Raw genomic sequence first — 21,318 nt, 5'->3', positions numbered from 1 at the left:
TAATGTATGCATTGTTTAGAGCACAAACCCCGCCCTTAAGGTGTGTTTCACAATAGGGAAACCGGTTTCCTTTAAACCTGTTTAATGACGGACAGCCCATTTCCTCGATATTAATGAACTGACGACTCCCAAAAAAACTTCTGTAGAAATCGTTTCTTTTCCACACCTTTACAAATAATTTGTTTTCCGCTTGTAATTGTCCTTAGATACTTTCGAGTTTGTGGAAAACTGTTCTCTCCATCGTTCCAAAAAATTTTGTGATGTGTATTGGCTAACCAAATTGCAGTCTTTCGAGATTTTGTATTTAGCAAAGTAAAATCATATGGTGGTTCTATTAAAAAACTATTATTCAAGTTTGGATCTTTTTCGAATACAATTCCAATTTCTTTTAGAATAAAATTATTATTATTATCAAAGAAACCTTGAACATCAATCGAAACAGTATCTTTCAACATTTTTCTAATGTTAAACAACTCGTTGTACTAGTCCGTTTAATGGGTTATATTCAACTACACGGTCATGTATGAGGAGACAGTAAGCTTGGGTATTTTCATGACTTGGTGTCTTCAGTTTTATTGAAATTCTCACATCAATAGGACCAGTTTTCACTGATTCGTTTTGATATGAAAGATCAACCACAATAATAGGGGCCTTCAATTTAAATTCATATGTGGTCAAAAATGGTTGTGACTCACGATTATAGTAACTAGATTGAAATTTTGTATACATTTCATATAGGTGAGCATACTGATTCTTTATAAAATCAACATTCAGATTATCATATGGATATGACTCAGAATTCAAGTGAACTTTCAAGTTTGATAAGTTATTTGTGATAAGTTCTCCATTTAGTGTAAATCCAATTATGGCAAATCTTGGTTTTTCGCGGTTAGCCGACAATTTCACATTCCAGCTGTGTTGACTTCCATACCCCAATTTGGGGTTAACATATCAATCCCAACTCCGGAATGCGATTGGTAGGTTTACACCACTTTTAATAATATCGTACATCTTAATTTTTGCAAAATCGATCAGAGTTACATGGGGAATTTTCCAGGTTATATTCGTCATTTCCAACTTAAAAGTTTGTTCATTTCTGGTTTGTTCAAACACATCACCCAGATTCTTAGTTAGCATCAACACTAGTTCGTGTTTACAATTTACCAAAACTTTTTTATAATCCTCAGCAAATCCCAATAAATTTTTTAATGGTACAAAAAAGTTAAAGTGGGGTCCCGTAGAAATTTCGTCTTTGACTTTGAAGATTATCCAGAGATATATAATTTTTTAGGGTTGTAGTCATACCGACAAATCGTGTTTTATGAATCTCACATCCATTTATTTCGTACTTAATTTCATCCAAAAAGTAAGCCATACAATTATTTTTAAAAAAAGTGGTAACATTATCAGTTGTAGGTCCATTCGGTGAATCTTTTCTAATAATTCCTTGAAAATTAAGGTACTTTTCGGGAGGTACAAGTCTTGATTTTGAATAGTAATTCGAATTTCATCGTTGGGTTTAAATGTTTGATTTTACGATGAATAAGTATGAAACTCTTTCTTCGAAATACTCTCATCTGAGTAAACCTTTTCTCGAACATTTAAAATTTCGTTCATTGTTTTCCTTTCCAACTTTTATATTATACTCGAAGCTTCAAGCCTAACGACTTTAAAAATAGTTTATTTTTCAAAGTAAGTGAGCTTCTTTTTACTGTCGATCCTCTTTCTATAGCTTTACAATTAGTAATGCTTGGCTGAGGACTTAAGCTACGTCTTTTATTATAAATAATCATTCTATTAACCGAATGTGCATGCGAATAGAAACGTTTTCACCACGTAAATTCACCAAATCACCGTTTTGATCAACTATGCGTATAGATAGTGTGCTTATTTCGTCACAGTTGATTGGTAAAAAAATTAGGTTATGTGGTGTCACTGTCATTTTATACCCAGGCGGAACATTAATACCAAACTCATGTAATGTATGATTCGGTGTATTATCTACATATGAACCGCTGATTATATTACATTCCAAACGAATTGTATTAATTTTTAATATGTTCACGGTCTGATCTGATCGATAGGTTTTTGTAGGATGTGGCTTTAGTACTTTTTGATGGAAACCAAACAGTTGTCCAACCGATCTTTCCTTATTAAAGTAAACTGACTCTCGCATGGTAGTTATTTCAACTTGAAGTGTATTATTATTACATTGAATTTTTAATGTATTTTCCAGGTTATAGTCTTTTAGTTTATTGTAAATAAAATCGGTGATATCATTCAATTCATATGATCCAGCTGGAATTGTAATAACCTTGTCACCGATGTGGAAGAGGTTATTTTTTTCATCAATATTTGGAATCGAATTATACATATTAAAATCGATAAGAGCGCACTCATATCGACCATTCAATAGTTTTACCACAATTCGAAGGCCCAACAATTAGAGCCCTTATTGTGTTCGGTAAGAGAGCACTATGTCGTGGCGGTAGATTTTTTACGTTTTCATTGTTAATATTTCTAACTAAAATTTGTTGTTTCTGACTTATTAAACGCATCTTTTAACCTAATGTACCTCATTCAATGAGAAATCTTTGATGATTAAACATCAATAAAATGGGGAAACGTTTTTATAATCGCATCAGTCGTAATTTTAATTGTAAACACGGTGGTGGTCTTGTCGATAAGCTAATTAATACATTACCGTTTGAAGCCCATATTCCGGGATATAATTTTTGTGGACCGGGTGCAAAGTTACAGAAACGGTTGGAACGTGGTGATCAAGGAATAAGCCCATTGGATGAAGCTTGCAAAGAGCACGATATTGCATATTCTCAAAACAAGGTATTGATTGAACGACATAGGGCAGATTCCATATTAATTGACAAAGCCTGGTCGCGTGTCAAGGCACCAGATAGCAGTGTTGGTGAAAGAGCAGCAGCATACTTTGTTACAAATATAATTAAAGCCAAGAAAAAATTTGGTATGGGATTGAATAAAACGGAAAGGAAAGTAAGAAAAAAGGTATTGAAGAATAAAATGAAGAAGACAAACCTTTCGACTGTTATTATTGCTGCTACTAAGACATTAAAAAAACAAAAACCATTAGACATTATGACTGCAATTAAAGTTGCATGTAAATCAATTCATCAATCAATGGTTTCTAAGAAAAATGTTAAAGTACCTCGTGTAATTAATGTACCCAAAAATGGAGGTTTTCTACCAATCGTGCCGATCTTGACAGCCCTCAGCGCTCTTGGTAGTTTAGCAAGTGGTAGTGCAGCAATTGCAAAAACAATTAACAATGCGAGAATGGCTAAGGAAGATATGGAGGAGAAAAAACGTCACAATAGGAAAATTGAAAGATTTGCTGTAGGAGAAGGATTATATCTCAAGCCCTATAGAAAGGGTTATGGTTTCTTTCTTAAGCCCTATAGTAAGGGGAAAGGAATTAAGAAGCGAAAAAACTAATTTCTCTGCTACCCAATAGACCACTATCAAATATCGACATTATACATTTTGCTAAGAAATAAATCCCACATTTTAGAGGGGTGTTTATGAGAGATCTACTCCCAGAAGCACCAAAAAGTAGGGAGTGTGGTATAGTAAACTTAGATAATTCACGATCAAGTGGTACACATTGGGTTGCATATAATAAAAATAAAAATAACATACATTATTTCGACAGTTTTGGAAATCTTCAGCCACCTAGAGAAGTTGTGAAATACTTGGGACATAGAATACAATACAACTACGATAGAGTTCAAGACTTTGATACATACAACTGTGGACACCTGTGCCTCGCTTTTCTACTTTCTTTCGTAGAAAATGTGGAGTCAAAACCGGTATATTTAAATGGTTAATTTACATTTGGGGGGTTGAAAATCAATGTATGGGTACGTGTATGTGTGAACTCTGTATAGTATAAAAAGGACCTGCACGCGTTCAAATTCACAGTCTAAGTTTCTACTTCACATCGAACGTCATCTAGAGGACAAGAATTTTTGATCATTCTTAACAAAAAAAAAAAAGCCTATAACTGCTCATAACAGCTCAAAACAGCTGGTGACCAGCTTATAACAACTAGTAAACAACTAGTAAACAGCTACTAAACAGATAATAACCATCTAATAACAGCTATTAACCAGCTAAAACAAGTAGTAAGCAACTACGAAACAAGTACTGAACAACTGCTAAACAGGTAGTAAACATCAAAATACAGCTAAAAACAACGTGGAACAACTGTACCAAGTCCAAAAAACTCAACAACCATCATGAGTCAGGAAAACCAGATGAACATTGTAGTTAAAGAGTTCAATAAATTTAATAAAAAGACACTGCTATCGAAGACAAGGATGCCTGAAAATGTAAGATTCCCAATCCTCAAGGCGGAGCGCAAAACAACAAAGGTTGGAGAATCTATTGCTCTCGAGTTGGAGGAGCACATTCTGTACATGCTGGAAAGGTACATCTCTCTTCAAGATGATATCATCAATGAAATGGTTGATGGAAAATTTAATATTTATAAAAGTAATGACAAGTTGCATTTAGAAATAAGTCAGTAATCATTAAAAAGATTGAGATTTTAAGAATATAACAATAAATACACTTTTTTAAATATAATGAAGAAATTGTATGGAATCTTTTTTTTTTTATTCGGAAATGGTATATAAATATTACAGATCTTGGCGTTCCCTAAACAGTATTTGTTTAGTAACTGAGAAGTGACTACATGAATTTCGGAAATTTTAAATCTTTCACCTATAAAGTTTGAAAAATATACTACAATGAACATTTTGTCACAGTTAACCAAAGCTAGATTTGCTTTAAAGCGAAAATTCGATGATCTCAAACAAGTCAAAAATCATACGAATTTACAATTGGAGGAAACTTTTAAACCTATTACAGAACCCTTACATGAACTTGTTAAGGAAAATAAAAAACAAAAGATTTCTAATGTAAAATATAGTATAAAAGTAAAGCGTGAAATGAAGCAAAAAAAAATACGACGATGATGAGAGAGAGCTTGACGATTTCTACTTTACAACTAATGAGAAAGATCTGCAGTCTAATCGAAACATAACTCCACCAATGTCTTTCGATGATAGTGATTCCTATAATCAATTCTTTTCACAAACGAATATAGAGGAAGATAAAGAAGAAGAGAAGAAGGAGACGGAAAAGAGTGAAGAAGAAGGGACAACACCTTTACCAATGTATACAGGAGAGGCCGATATGGGTGTGGATGCAGATCTAGAAGATAATAACACTAGTTATAATTATGATTTTAATATCAGTAATTTGACCAGAGGAAATGTGTTGGATTAGGGTTATGGACCTAAAAAAAGCGCAAACAATTCATTAACTTTTGGATAAAGAATTAAAAATTAAAGATAATAAAATAACATTTTCTAGTGGAATGAGTTGTGATCTGACTCCTGGTCTGTACTCTCTAATTTTTCTTAGTAATCCTGAAAACTATGATGATCAAGACTTGAAAATGTATAAAAAAATTATTTTAGAAACGAATATACATAGAGTAGGCTTTAAACCTAATAACAGAATCAAGGGTACACGAGCATACAAATATAGCCATATTATTAAGAAGTTGATAGACAAAGATTTCAGTCCTACAACGTCTACTCCACTTCGCTCAAAAACAGGTTTTGGTTACATGACTCTTCAGAAATCAAATCCAAACTATGTATATTGGAATGATGTAAATGAGTTAGGCGAACGTTTGGAAATTTTAGTATCATCAAAAGGAGCGGGTAACACCAGCCTCAACAACGAAATTTTTTCAGTATTAGAGGAATTGCGTGAAGAAAGGATTATATATTAATGGGTATAAATAGAAAGGACAAATATGTTTTACATTTATAAACATCATGTCTGTCGACAAGCTTGGACATTTTTCTGTTGATAAGGAACGATCAGAAAATTTGAAAAGACGTGTTAATTCTACTGAGGGATTATTCATCGATGAGGACGGTATGAGGCAATAAACGTATCAAAAACGGATCTAAGCCTTTAGACAACAATGACCTAGCAACAAAACAATATACTGATGAGATCCTCGGAAAGTTGGGAGAAGATTTAAGAAAAATTATAACTCAAAATGTTAATCGTCGACTCACAAAAATTTAAAGCTAAGAAAATAAAATTGAATTGAATAATAAGAGGGCAGACAGCGCTGACCAAATTTTTGCCAAAATTCTGGAAAAGATTAAAACCATTGAGGACTATATATTTAAATATGTAACAAAACCGTTATCATTACCGAAAAAGACCACAATTGAGTTAGAAGGTGTCGCTTTTCAGCCTATTAGAAGAATATGATTAAGCGAGAAATCGTAAATGAGTTGCACGGACCATCTCGAAAAAACTTTCAACGAAGACGAGTGATTACAAGGGGTATAAACGATCTGTGGCAAGCAGATTTGGTTGAAATGGGAGCCTTTTCAAAATCTAATGATGGGTACCGATACTTGTTGACTGTTATAGACACATTTTCGAAATATGCTTGGGGTGAGGCATTAAAATCAAAAAATGCAAATGATGTTTCCCAAGCCATGGACAGAATATTTAAATCGGGTCATGGAACACCAAGAAACCTGCAAACTGATGATGGCACTGAATTCTTTAATTCCAAATTTAAGGTATTAATGAAAAGTTACAGGATAAATCATTATTCAACCTTCAGTACTCTAAAAGCATCAATAGTTGAACGTTTCAATAGAACTGTCAAAGAGTTAATGTGGCGTGAGTTTAGATTCAATGGAAAATATAATAATATAACTAAACAACTGCTAAGTAGGTAGTAAAAATCAAAATACAGCTAAATAAAACGTGTAACAACTGTACCAAGTCCAAACACCTCAACCGCCATCATGAGTCAGGAAAACCAGATGAAAATTGTAATTAAAGAGTTCAATAAATTTAAAAAAAAAGAGACACGGAGCGCAAAACAACAAAGGTTGGAGAATCTTTTGCTCTTGAGTTGGAGGAGCATATCCTGTACATGCCGGAAAGGTACACCTCTCTTCGGGATGATATCATCAATGAAATGGTTGATAAAAAATTTAATATACATAAAAGTAATGACAATTTGTATTTAGAAATAATTCAATAATAATTAAAAAGATTGAGATTTTAAGAATATAACAACAAATACTCTTTTTTAAATGTAATTAAAAAAATGTATCGATCTTTATAATGGGTATAAATAGGAAGGGCAATATGTTTTACTTTTATAAGCATTATGTCTGTCGACAAGTTTGGACATTTTTCTGTTGATAGGAACGATCTAAAAATTGAAAAAGACGTGTTAAGTCTACTGAGGGATTATAAATCGATGAGGTCGGTAATCTAAATGCTCAGAATAAACGTATCAAAAACGGAACTAAACCTTTAGAGAACAATGATCTAGCAACAAAACAATATACTGATGAGATCCTCGGAAAGTTGGGAGAAGATTTAAGAAAAATTATAACTCAAAATGTTAACCGTCGACTCACAAAAAAATCAAACTTAGAAAATAAAATTGAATTGAATACTAAGAGGGCAGACAACGCTGACCAAATTTTTCCCAAATTCTAGAAAAGATTATAACCATTGGGGACTATATACTTAGATATGTAACAAAACCGATATCTCTACCGAAAAAAACCACAATTGAGTTAGAAGGTGTCGCTTTTCAGCCTATTAGAAGAATATGATTAAGCGAGAAATCGTAAATGAGTTGCACGGACCATCTCGAAAAAACTTTCAACGAAGACGAGTGATTACAAGGGGTATATACGATCTGTGGCAAGCAGATTTGGTTGAAATGGGAGCCTTTTCAAAATCTAATGATGGGTACCGATACTTGTTGACTGTTATAGACACATTTTCGAAATATGCTTGGGGTGAGGCATTAAAATCAAAAAATGCAAATGATGTTTCCCAAGCCATGGACAGAATATTTAAATCGGGTCATGGAACACCAAGAAACCTGCAAACTGATGATGGCACTGAATTCTTTAATTCCAAATTTAAGGTATTAATGAAAAGTTACAGGATAAATCATTATTCAACCTTCAGTACTCTAAAAGCATCAATAGTTGAACGTTTCAATAGAACTGTCAAAGAGTTAATGTGGCGTGAGTTTAGATTCAATGGAAAATATAATAATATAACTAAACAACTGCTAAGTAGGTAGTAAAAATCAAAATACAGCTAAATAAAACGTGTAACAACCGTACCAAGTCCAAACACCTCAACCGCCATCATGAGTCAGGAAAACCAGATGAAAATTGTAATTAAAGAGTTCAATAAATTTAAAAAAAAAGAGACACGGAGCGCAAAACAACAAAGGTTGGAGAATCTTTTGCTCTTGAGTTGGAGGAGCATATCCTGTACATGCCGGAAAGGTACACCTCTCTTCGGGATGATATCATCAATGAAATGGTTGATAAAAAATTTAATATACATAAAAGTAATGACAATTTGTATTTAGAAATAATTCAATAATAATTAAAAAGATTGAGATTTTAAGAATATAACAACAAATACTCTTTTTTAAATGTAATTAAAAAAATGTATCGATCTTTATAATGGGTATAAATAGGAAGGGCAATATGTTTTACTTTTATAAGCATTATGTCTGTCGACAAGTTTGGACATTTTTCTGTTGATAGGAACGATCTAAAAATTGAAAAAGACGTGTTAAGTCTACTGAGGGATTATAAATCGATGAGGTCGGTAATCTAAATGCTCAGAATAAACGTATCAAAAACGGAACTAAACCTTTAGAGAACAATGATCTAGCAACAAAACAATATACTGATGAGATCCTCGGAAAGTTGGGAGAAGATTTAAGAAAAATTATAACTCAAAATGTTAACCGTCGACTCACAAAAAAATCAAACTTAGAAAATAAAATTGAATTGAATACTAAGAGGGCAGACAACGCTGACCAAATTTTTCCCAAATTCTAGAAAAGATTATAACCATTGGGGACTATATACTTAGATATGTAACAAAACCGATATCTCTACCGAAAAAAACCACAATTGAGTTAGAAGGTGTCGCTTTTCAGCCTATTAGAAGAATATGATTAAGCGAGAAATCGTAAATGAGTTGCACGGACCATCTCGAAAAAACTTTCAACGAAGACGAGTTATTATAAGGGCTATAAACGATCTGTGGCAAGCAGATTTGGTTGAAATGGGAGCCTTTTCAAAATCTAATGATGGGTTCCGATACTTGTTGACTGTTATAGACACATTTTCGAAATATGCTTGGGGTGAGGCATTAAAATCAAAAAATGCAAATGATGTTTCCCAAGCCATGGAGAGAATATTTAAATCGGGTCATGGAACACCAAGAAACCTGCAAACTGATGATGGCACTGAATTCTTTATTTCCAAATTTAAGGTATTAATGAAAAGTTATAGGATAAATCATTATTCAACCTTCAGTACTCTAAAAGCATCAATAGTTGAACGTTTCAATAGAACTCTTAAAGAGTTAATGTGGCGTGAGTTTAGTTTCAATGGAAAATATAAGTGGATAGATATGTATAAACAATTAATTAATAAATATAATAATAGAGAGCATAGAACAATAAAAATGAGTCCAAGTAAAGTCAATTCTTCCAATGAAAAACAAATATTACAAACATCGTATAATCACCTGAAAATATTTGTTGCAAGTAAATTCCGTAAGGGGGACCACGTTCGTATCAGTAAATATAAACATGTCTTTGAGAAGGGGTATACACCAAACTAAACAACTGAAATCTTTAAAATTAGAAAGGTGAAGAATACATACCCTAAAACATACTTACTTGAAGATTTAGATGGTAGCCCGATTCAGGGCGGATTCTATAAAGAAGAACTGAAAAAAACACGATTTCCCCACACATACCTAGTTGAAAAAGTTGTAAGGCGAAAAGGAAATATAGTTTTGGTTAAGTGGCTCGGGTTTTCAAAGACTAGCTGGATAAACAAGGAAGACATTTTGTAGTATAATAAATGATTTATTTAATTAGTTTTTATTTACATATTTATTTTATCTTATATTAAGTTTTATGTTAATATTTTTGTTCAATGTTTCAAACTAAAATTAAATATAATAAAAATACTTTTTACAAACTCAAAATCATTTTTATTTATATTTTTCAAAGTCTCGATCATAATAAAACATCTCCAATTCAACTGATTTATAAAATAGTTCTTTTTCAATATGTTCCTTTTGAAATTTAAGGCTATCTAATGAGTCTCCATCGTTCACATAATTATTTTGTATCATCTCACCCAAGCAAAATGAATTTGATTCTAGCCATTCAACATTTTCTAAAATATTTTTTTCAATTAATCTCTGATGTTTCATTGATGTCATACCATGGTCTTCATTACTTAACTCTAAAAATTGTGTTTCATTAACATTACGTTTTCTTTTGTTATCTTTGCCACTTTTTACTTTAACTGTATGTTCGGAGCAGATCGCCAGCGCCTAGTCATGCGCGCATAGGTGTACGACGGCACCTGCATCGCTCTCTGCTTATCTTTCGCCTTCTTTCTTATACCCATAAAGCTGTCGCTTATCTATTCAGCAACTACTTTGTAAGCCTGCATATGTCTATATGAAGATCTTGGAGCCAAGCTTTTTACACATTCACAGTCCGTCTGCCGCTCCGAATAAACGCTATACATTTTAATATAACCTATTCGTGCGTTATTAATTATAAATATAAGGGTGGCATATTTGTTGTCTTCCCCACAAACATTTGGTGACCCCGACGTGATTGCAGTTTTAATCGGAGTCTGCAGCTCGGTCTCGCGATTGTTTAATATAGTTTAAACAAACGCTTTGTTTCGCTGTCGTTATCGTGCATTCGGGCACAAACATACGAACATACTTACATACATAAGTGCATATAAAAGTGCAAAGCCGGCCGTTTGATTTTTTGTACATTTTGCGCTGTGAAAAAGCACCAAATTTGTGTTGTGCAAATAATTCTTAACAAAGTGAATCGCATTTAATCTTTGTTAATAGCGCATATTACATATATACATGTACATATAGCCATACATACATTCGTTTGCCAGTTACATAATCCGCTGTTGCTAGGCAGGCAATTTATCGGCAAGAACAACAACAACAAAGTTAAAGGTTCCGTTGCATCTCGGCGACGCTTGTTAACCTTCACGTTTTCGCGGTAAAGGGTATACGGTGTTTTGTGCCTCTAACGCGGTCGGACATTTTACTTTCCTTCATTTTCATTTCATTTTTTTCTTTCTCGTAATTGAAAAATGTCTGATACGGAAAACTCGGTTCGGGCTCAAAATGAATCCACAAGTGACGTCGACTACTACCGAGTCAAAGCCCAATCTATTTTGCGGCAAATGAGCTCGATGAAATGCTATTTAAAAGCTGATGCGGTTAATCAGTTTGACGAATCTGATTTGCTGGCGCGAATGGAATGGATCAATTCCTTAAACCAGGCATTTGATTCTGCGCAGACCTCGTTGGAAAGACTGGACTTTGCAGAGATCTCGAGCGACCATCGGATTGAATTTGCTGAAGTCTTCATGGATGTGAAGGCGAAACTAAGCCGAGGCTTGGCGGCTCATCGCAAGTCACAATTGCCGGCTTCAACCGCTGCAAATTCAACATCTATTGACATAACTAATAATGCGGATCTTTCTTTTCGATCTAGAAAGCCTCGGTTGCCAAATTTGGAAATTGTTCGTTTTCATGGATCCTACTCTGAGTGGCCGGATTTTCTTGCGACTTTCACTACGGTCATCGGAAATGATGATGAGCTAAGCGACATTGAAAAATTACAATATTTGCGTTCGAGTTTGGGCGGCGTGGCTCTGGAAACCATACGATCGCTCGAACCCTCGAATGCTAATTTTAAAAAGGCTATGAATTTGCTGGTTAATCGATTTGATAATAAAGTTTTACACTTTCAGGCACATGTTCAGGCAATATTCGGTTTAAAGGGTGTCGAGAAGGGATCTTCGAAGGGTCTTCGGGAGCTGAGCGATTGCATGAATTCGCATCTGCGAGCAATTCGAACCCTGGCCAATACGCAACAAATTTTGGATGGACTTTTAATTCACATCGTCACTCGGAAACTGGATCAGAGGACGCGGGAAAAATGGGAAGAGGATTTGTCAATCACTGAGCTGTCTACCTGGGATGCTATGGAGTCGTTTTTGGAAAAGAGGTGCAGGATGATGGAAAACTTGGATCAAGCCTTGGTAACTCAAACACCAGGCCAACAGGTGGGAAAAAACTTGCACAAATATAACCAAAATACACTTATTGCATCTGCTACTAACTCAAATCATTTGACATGCTTATTTTGCGATGCACGGGATCATTATTTGCCAAAGTGTCCTCGATTTTTAAATTTGAGTCCGAATCTTCGATATAGAGAAGCAAAGAAGTTGCACCTTTGCCTCAACTGTTTGCGCAAGGGGCATAGTTTGCAGCAATGCAAGTCGACTCACTGCAAGTATTGTCGCATGAAGCATCATTCATTATTACACATGAACCATGACCCATCCGCAACATCAACCTCATTTTCATCTCCATCATGCGATCCATCCTCGAGCTCTCAGCCATTACCATCTACTTCATCAGCATTAGTATCATGTTCGCATACATCATCGCATCCTGATCATCATTTACCAAGCCCTCCACCCAAAGCCTTAAATATTTTGCCGATCGACTACGTGTTGCTTCCAACTGCTATTATCTACGTCAGAAATAGAATTGGAGCATTTATGCCTTGCCGAGCAATTTTAGATTCGGCCTCCCAGCTAAACTTCATAACCTCTCGCTTAGCCAGCCAACTAAACTTGAATCACAGAAGATCGCAAACGTCGATTTCTGGGATAGGAGAATCTTCCATGATCTCTGATAAGACTGTCGATATTCTTGTGCAATCACGGGATGCAAGCTATCGAGCGGCATTCACAGCGGTTGTGACTCACAGTATTACTGATTATCAACCCCATTTCAATATAAATGCAACATCGTGGAGGATACCGCAAAACATTTCACTCGCTGACCCTAATTTCAATCAATCACAACGAATTGACCTTTTACTCGGCGCTGGGTTGTTTTTCGAAATAATTTCTATGGGACAAATTCATTTGGATAGGGCTTTGCCAACTCTTCAGAACACCAAGCTTGGTTGGATAGTCTCTGGAGGGTTATCATCGAACATGCCAACTCATAAGTCGGTTTTACAAGCCAGCATCAAGGACCCAGCTGATTATTCCGATGACACACTTTCCGCCATTGTTAAGCGATTTTGGGAAATTGAGGACTTCACTTCGTCTAAGCCATCTTTATTGCCGGAAGACTTGCGATGTGAGCAACTTTTTACTGAAAATTGCATTCGACTTGGAAACGGCCAATACTCTGTTCGTCTCTTGACCACTTCCGGATTCGAATCTTTAGGTGATTCTTATTGCTTGGCTCGTCGTCGTTTCAAGAGTTTGGAAGCTAAATTAGACAGAAACCCAGCCCTGAAAGCTCAGTATTCAGCATTTTTGAGGGAGTATATCGACCTAGGTCACATGTCTCTTGTAACTAAGGAACCGCCAGAAACACAATTCTTTTTGCCCCATCATTGCGTACATATGCAGGAAAGCACGAGTACGAAGCTTCGTGTCGTTTTTGATGGATCTGCCAAAACAACTTCTGGTAGCTCTCTGAACGACTTACTTCTGGCAGGACCAACAATTCAACAAAAAATCTTCAATATACTGCTTCGCTTTCGATTTTTTAAAGTTGCCCTTTGTGGAGATATCTGCAAGATGTACCGTTGCGTGCGTGTTTCGTACCCGGATGATTTCTTGCAGTGCATCGTTTGGAGAGAGAGCTCCAGGAAAGAATTGAGTGTTTTTAAATTGAACACGGTGACTTACGGAACCAAGCCAGCTGCCTTCTTGGCTATAAGGGCCATGCATCAACTCTCTTACGATGAGGAGGAATCATTTCCTATTGGAGCAAAAATTGTTCGTAGAGATTTCTATGTGGATGATTTAATATCTGGTGGGGACTCAGTTGAGGAGGTGAGAGAAATTCGTCGTCAGGTGAAGGAATTACTGTCGCGAGGCCACTTTCCAATTCGCAAATGGTGTTCGAATGAGTCAGCAGCCCTGAAGGGAGAGTCTGAATGCGACAAGGAGCAGTTAATCAAATTTCACGATGGATCGGATGTCGCCAAGGCATTGGGACTAGTCTGGGATCCATCTTCTGATCAGCTCCTATTTCATTTTTCTCAACTGCCAATCAATCAACGACCCACTAAGCGGGTTGCATTGTCGACGATTGCCAAATTCTATGATCCACTCGGTTTAATAACTCCTATTATCACAAAATCTAAGATTTTTCTGCAATCTCTATGGAGTGCGAACGTGGATTGGGATGATGCACTGCCAGAGCCCATTCTTTCGTCATGGGGGGAGTTGACCTCACAGTTATCGGTCGTACAGAACTTAAAATTCCCACGATTCGTACTGCAACCAAGGGCTTCCGTTGAGTTGCATGGATTCTGCGATGCTAGCATGTCAGCTTATGGAGCGTGTCTATACTTGCGATCGGAGACCAATGGAGAATCGAAAGTCCATCTGCTCTGTGCCAAGTCAAGGGTAGCTCCATTGAAGGCCTTAACAATTCCAAGATTAGAACTTTCCGCAGCGCTTTTATTGGCTGAGCTAATCGTAAACGCCAAGGAAGCCATAGATTTCGATTGCACCTTTCATTGCTGGTCGGACTCGTCCATTGTGTTGGCGTGGATTCGGCAACCTCCGAGGGAGTTTAACGTTTTCGTATCAAACAGAATCGCGAAAATTCAGGAGATGACGAAAGACATGTCTTGGCATCACGTTCCTACAAACTTGAACCCGGCAGACGTCGTATCGCGAGGATGTACCCCAAGAGAATTGTTGGAACATTCCCTTTGGGCTAACGGGCCTCCATTCCTTCTGCAAAGCTCGTCAAATTGGCCGTCCCTGCTAGACTCAGTAAAGGATCTTCCAGAGCGCCGTTCTGTGGCTCTAATTGGGGCCGTTTGCATAGACAGTTCATCAAACTGCAAATTCCTCAACTCTTTCGATAAGTTGCAGCGCGTATTTGCATACATTTATCGATTCATTTCAAATTGCAGAGCCAAATCTGCGCCGTTAAAAGGTCGACTTTCGGTGGAGGAGATCAACTCTGGAACTGTACTTCTTCTGAGGAGCATCCAACAGGTTAACTTGGCGAAGGAGTATGGAGCTCTTAGCCAGGGCAAGCCGTTTCCACAGAAAAGCAAGCTGCTTTCGCTTAGACCTATACTCGGCTCCGATGGGTTACTTCGCGTGGGTGGAAGGCTTCAGAACGCAAACTTGGACTACGACACGAGGCATCCGATACTGTTGCCCAAGGATCATCCAGTCACCAAGGCGATCATCGTTTATTATCATGAGAAATATTTGCATGGAGGATCGCAGGCGCTGCTTGCCGCATTACGGCAAAGGTACTGGCCGATTGGAGGCCGCAAGTTCGTCGCCAGCGTTATCAACAAATGCGTCCGATGTTTCCGAATGAAGCCTGTTACTTGGGAGCACGTCATGGGTAGCCTTCCAGCAAATAGAGTGCAGCCTAATCCAGCTTTTCATACCACAGGAGTGGACTATTGTGGGCCATTCTATCATAAAGCAGAGGCCAGAAATAAGGCACCCCACAAGTGCTATATCGCCGTCTTTGTCTGTTTTTCCACGAAGGCTGCTCATTTGGAAGTGGTCCAGGATCTCACGACGGATTCTTTCATCGCAGCGCTGAGGAGATTCATCAGCCTTAGAGGCAGTCCGCGTACCATTTGGAGCGACAATGCTACAAACTTTGTCGGTGCAAAGAGAGAGCTTGCCGAGCTGAAAGAGCTCTTTTTGAGCGAGCAGCACACAGCATCGATATCTTCCGTCTGTTTAGCTGATGGGATCGATTGGAAGTTCATCCCTCCGCGTGCCCCGCACTTCGGTGGTTTATGGGAGGCCGCTGTGAAGTCAGCTAAATTTCACTTCTACAGAGTCGTCGGTGCATCCATCTTAGCCATCGATGAATTAAGAACTCTTGCATATGAGATTTCTGCCATCCTTAACTCCCGTCCACTCTGTCCAATTTCAGAAAATGCTGAAAGCCTTGAGGTGCTAACACCGGCGCATTTCCTGAAGGGTTCCAGCTACACTAAGTTTCCTGAGCCTGGCATTACTCATCTCCGCGAAGACCGCCTCAGCAGATGGCAGCGGGTTACCCAGATGCAGCAACATTTCTGGAAAAGGTGGAGCAGCGAGTATTTGTCCCTACTTCAAGAGAGGAGCAAGTGGCGCGTCGAAACGTCTAACATCAAGGTTGGACGCATAGTTTTGCTTAAGGAGGACAACGTTCCACCCTTGAGATGGCAGCTTGGGTGCATCCAAGAAGTCATACCCGGCGGGGACGGAGTCATCAGAGTAGCTATGGTCCGTACAGCTACGGGTCTGATCAAGAGAGCCGTCGCCAAGCTAGCCGTTCTGCCCATCGATTCCGAGATAGTTGGAACCTTACCTCTTCCAACGGGGGGAGTATGTTCGGAGCAGATCGCCAGCGCCTAGTCATGCGCGCATAGGTGTACGACGGCACCTGCATCGCTCTCTGCTTATCTTTCGCCTTCTTTCTTATACCCATAAAGCTGTCGCTTATCTATTCAGCAACTACTTTGTAAGCCTGCATATGTCTATATGAAGATCTTGGAGCCAAGCTTTTTACACATTCACAGTCCGTCTGCCGCTCCGAATAAACGCTATACATTTTAATATAACCTATTCGTGCGTTATTAATTATAAATATAAGGGTGGCATATTTGTTGTCTTCCCCACAAACACTGTAGTTATTCTATGTGCCTTTGATCTAAGCATTGAACTCATTCAAGATCATTACGAATATCTTTATAAAAATCTTCAGTCTTTATTGTATAGATAAATGAATCAGTATCCATATAATTTAAGAGTAACTTTTCCTGAAACTTTGGCTTCATATATTGATAGTGAAAATCATACATTTTCCATTTCGATAAGTCTAATACTGCAAGTCCTAAATACATTGGCTTATTAAATAAAACAGACAATCTATTCATTTGAATTGCATAGAAATTATCATTAATTTTAGTTGCACTATGAAAATTGGATTTTGAAATTAAAGTTTTGGCACAATGTGCTTTTCGTCCAGTCTTCGAGCTATCCGGAGCTTCCCATTTACTAATAAGCTTAATATCGACCCTGCGCTCGGGATCTTCCATTGTTTTTCCGTAAAAAGAATTATTCATTAATTTAAACAAATCTTTTTTAAATTTATTTTTTGCATTTTGCATATGTAAAGAATTTAGTTCAATGTAATTCTTTAACCAAGGCTTTTGTATAAACTGAACACCTCTATGGATCTTATTCAATACTAACCCATTCTGTATACATTGTTGCAAATTCCGATAATGTATTACATAATTTTTCTTATTTCCCAGGTCAGCAATTCATTTTTTTACCTTATCCTCTTTTGAGGCCAGACAATTTGACGGACAAAATGGAAGATCATTATGAAGATCATGTAAACGGTATGGATATATTAAGCCCACTTCCAAAAAATAACCGTATTTGCTATCGATTGGAATATTATTAATATCAAAATTGTCTATGTCTGTGGTAGACATCCACTTAAAATCTTTATGTGGTAAAGGTTGTGACATTGCCCAACCATACAAGTTATTCGCATCCACATACATTAAAAATGAAGACTCCTTCGAGGAATCATAATCTGACAAATATTTGTTATTTGCTTTTGTATATCTATGACAACATTGAACTAAACCATCTCGAATGATACTTTGAATAAATCTATACATATCTATATCTGTCAGCAATTCAAGTTGAATATTTGTAGTTTTCAACATTGCCTCCCAAGATAGATCTGGTGTCGTAAAATACTGAGCTGGGTCAAGTGAATAAATTTGCATACAAATTTTTCGGAAGTTTTCAAAAATGTCGGTTAAAAGAAATACATAAGTTTTTAAATATAATTCTTAATAATCTTTAAGAGTGGGACAAGAGAAATGCGACCAAACTTTAAGAGCCTGATCATAATCTTCCTGAGAGCAATACCTTTCCGTTAAATTACTATAGAATGCTTCCCTTGGTGGGAGGGAAGTTTCCTCGAGTCTACTAGCGGAATCTAAATATTCATAGGGAAATATACCCTTCTTACGCATTAGTCGAAATTCTATATCATTTCTGAAAAACGATTTTACAGTGTTCAATTGATCATCAACTAAATTAGAAGCTAGGGTATCTAATCTTGATGGCATAAATCTATACATATCGAGAAAACGAATTTCAAAACTATTTCCACATAAACTTTTTATTTTCTTTGAGACAGAAATATAGTTTTCCTTATTTATTGGTATTACGAAAATTTCACCGGGAATCTTTCCCAACTCTTGAATAAATAAATGACAGTCGTATTTCGAAAAATTACGAAAAAATACTGGTATGAATTTGTTAACTTTATAATCCAAGTTACGCTTAGAGTGGGCTGCACCTCTTAAGCGACCTGTGAAATGACAATGATCTCTAACCCTATCAGTCCCTAAGTCTTTTTGACAAATAGAACAATTCAATGAACTATCAAATATTTGCTGGTCATCCAAAGTCATTCTCACAGGAACTATTTTATTTAAGTAGTCATCACTCAATTTAGTTAAATTTTTTATCAATAAATCTACAAAACTTACTCCCGAATTTTTTCCTGTTTCTAAAACAAATTTATCTAGTCTAGAATCAAAAGCACACTTTATATAATACGCATATGATATTGAAATATGTTCATTAATATTAAATAATTTGGGGCTCACTTCAAGAATGCATTCAAAATCCGCGTGGACAACAAATTGAACTTGAAGCTGATGTTGAACTTGGGTAAATTTCAATGTAATATTCTGGGGGTGTGGCATCTTTGAGACCTTCCTACTGCAGAGCGTTTTGTGTTTTAATGCAGCTTCCCCAGTTTTGGAAAAATTTAAACACACATTGCAAAAATATTGCGCCCTCTTCTGATTTCCTCTCTGAGCAGTCATTAGTCTTTGAAAGAGAAATATATACAAATTATTTAATTGCTTAAAAGAGATAAAAATGAATAAAAGAATTTACCTTGAAATATTTTTAATGTACATGTAATGTCCATTGTTGTCCAAAAACATCATATTGATATGAAGAGGCTTTTCCACTCCCGATTGAAAAAGCGGTCCAATTATTTCCCTCGTCTCTTCATTATATCCGAATACGTTTAAACTCATATGAGTATTCTTCTTTAAAAAATTTTGTATACATTTTATTTCAAGGGGGAAAGTCAACCCTGTGAAATCTAATATTATTTCATCACATATACGAATTATCTCCAGCGATATATCAATATTATATGCCGAACATCTTTGCGGCCTGTTAACAATTTTCAAGGCAGAAATCAAAGCCCATTTAAAACAATAGTGATCATTTTCGTTACAAACGTTAACTATTGCTTTTTTCGTTAAAAGGAAACGAGGTAGTGGTATGAAAGATGAACCAGCCATCGGTGTATAATGATTCACATTCATTTCCAAGCGAATCAATTTTATAAGAGACCATCTACTATCTCTCTCTTGAAATTCTTGTGTTTTTGAAATTATTTCCATGGTGTGTTCATGGAAGATATTTTCTAAGTCAGAATCTTTATTCATGATCGTCATTTTACTTTGAAAACTTTTCATATCAATTTCTTCAGATTCATCTTTAAAAAGTATATACTCTGCAAACAGTTTAAAGTTGACTTTTGCTGAAGTATAACTTTCTAACAGAATGCTGAGATAAGGTAGCAGGGACAGTCCAGCTTCACTCAAGAAGCTCTCATGTAAGACCAAGTCCGATCCATCGTTTACATACATGTAATGTAGTATTCTTCCCTTGAATCCCTCAGAAATTCTTTTAACTCTTCCGTCAAGGGGTTGAATTGCATTTCGCTTATGCAACTCCGAACGGACATGATTTGCCCACTTATTCTTTAGCAAGAAACACTTGCAGGATTGGCAAAACTGATTTTGGTTATTCATTTTATTTTATTCGTTTTGTTTAAATTCTTTTTTCACGATCACTTTTTCACTTTTACTTAAGTTGTGTTTTGACATAGCAGAGTATCCCACTTCAAGACTATTTTTGGAAGACTAACTATTGTCCTCGATCATTTATAATGTTTGAAGTGGGCGTGAACGATAATATGATGCACATATTTTGCTGCAGGTGGGAAAGGAAAGGTCATTTTTAGACACACCATCATACTCAGGTAGCCAATAGGGGACAGTTTGGAAAAAATCATTTCGAGTTTGGGAAAAAACAAAGATTTTCATTTGTTGAATTTCGAGAATGCACATTTTTGGGTAAAAGAAGAGGAAAAATCAAAGATTTTTCAATTGTTGAATTTCGAGAATGCATATTTTTGGGTAAAAAAAAAGAAGAAGATGAAAAGCCGGAGAAAATTTCCTTATAAATTGTGTAAGCATATTTAAAAGGGTAAGACGAGATTGTTGACTTAGATAGACAACATGCATTCAGTTAAAATAAATAACTTTTTGAATGTATTTGACGGAATTCTATTCAATGCACACTATGTACGGCTCCAGTTCATACAATCAAAACTCTTTGAATGTGAACGAGGTAATATAAAAACATCTATTCATGGAAATCATATGGACACCTGCGTGTGGAGCAATGATGTAGCCACTGAGGGAATTGATACTTGTGTATGCCATCGAATTTCGGATTACAAAAAGGAAGCACTCAACATTATGAATAAATACTATAATCTAGAAAAAAGAATGAAAATGATTAAATAACATAATAAAACATGATCGCAATACCAAAATAAACTTCTGACTTTTTATTTCGAGTTAAAATTACAGGTACGGAGAATGGAAAATATTTCCTTGACTGAGATATGTCGGCTACTTGCGAGTTGTTGCGCGGTCGTGATTTCAACCCCTATTATGGGAACGTATTAGAGCTATCAGTCAGCCATGAGGTCGTTGGCGTGAGGCCCATGATCTTGTCAATGAGCGTGCGCCTTCTGGGTTGTGCATGTGTCCCTTTTATTGCGGTCAGGTAATTGACAGGTGCGCATGTTCGGGTAGCTCTTGCTTGAATCCCTTTTATGACATGTTTATGACCCATTTGTGGAAAGGAGAGAATCTTAGACAATTTACCAGTTAAACGTTCT

The sequence above is a fragment of the Drosophila suzukii genome (assembly GCF_043229965.1).
Source record: "Drosophila suzukii chromosome 2 unlocalized genomic scaffold, CBGP_Dsuzu_IsoJpt1.0 scf_2c, whole genome shotgun sequence".
Lineage (NCBI taxonomy): Eukaryota > Metazoa > Arthropoda > Insecta > Diptera > Drosophilidae > Drosophila > Drosophila suzukii.
Note: the sequence above shows the minus strand (reverse complement) of the source record.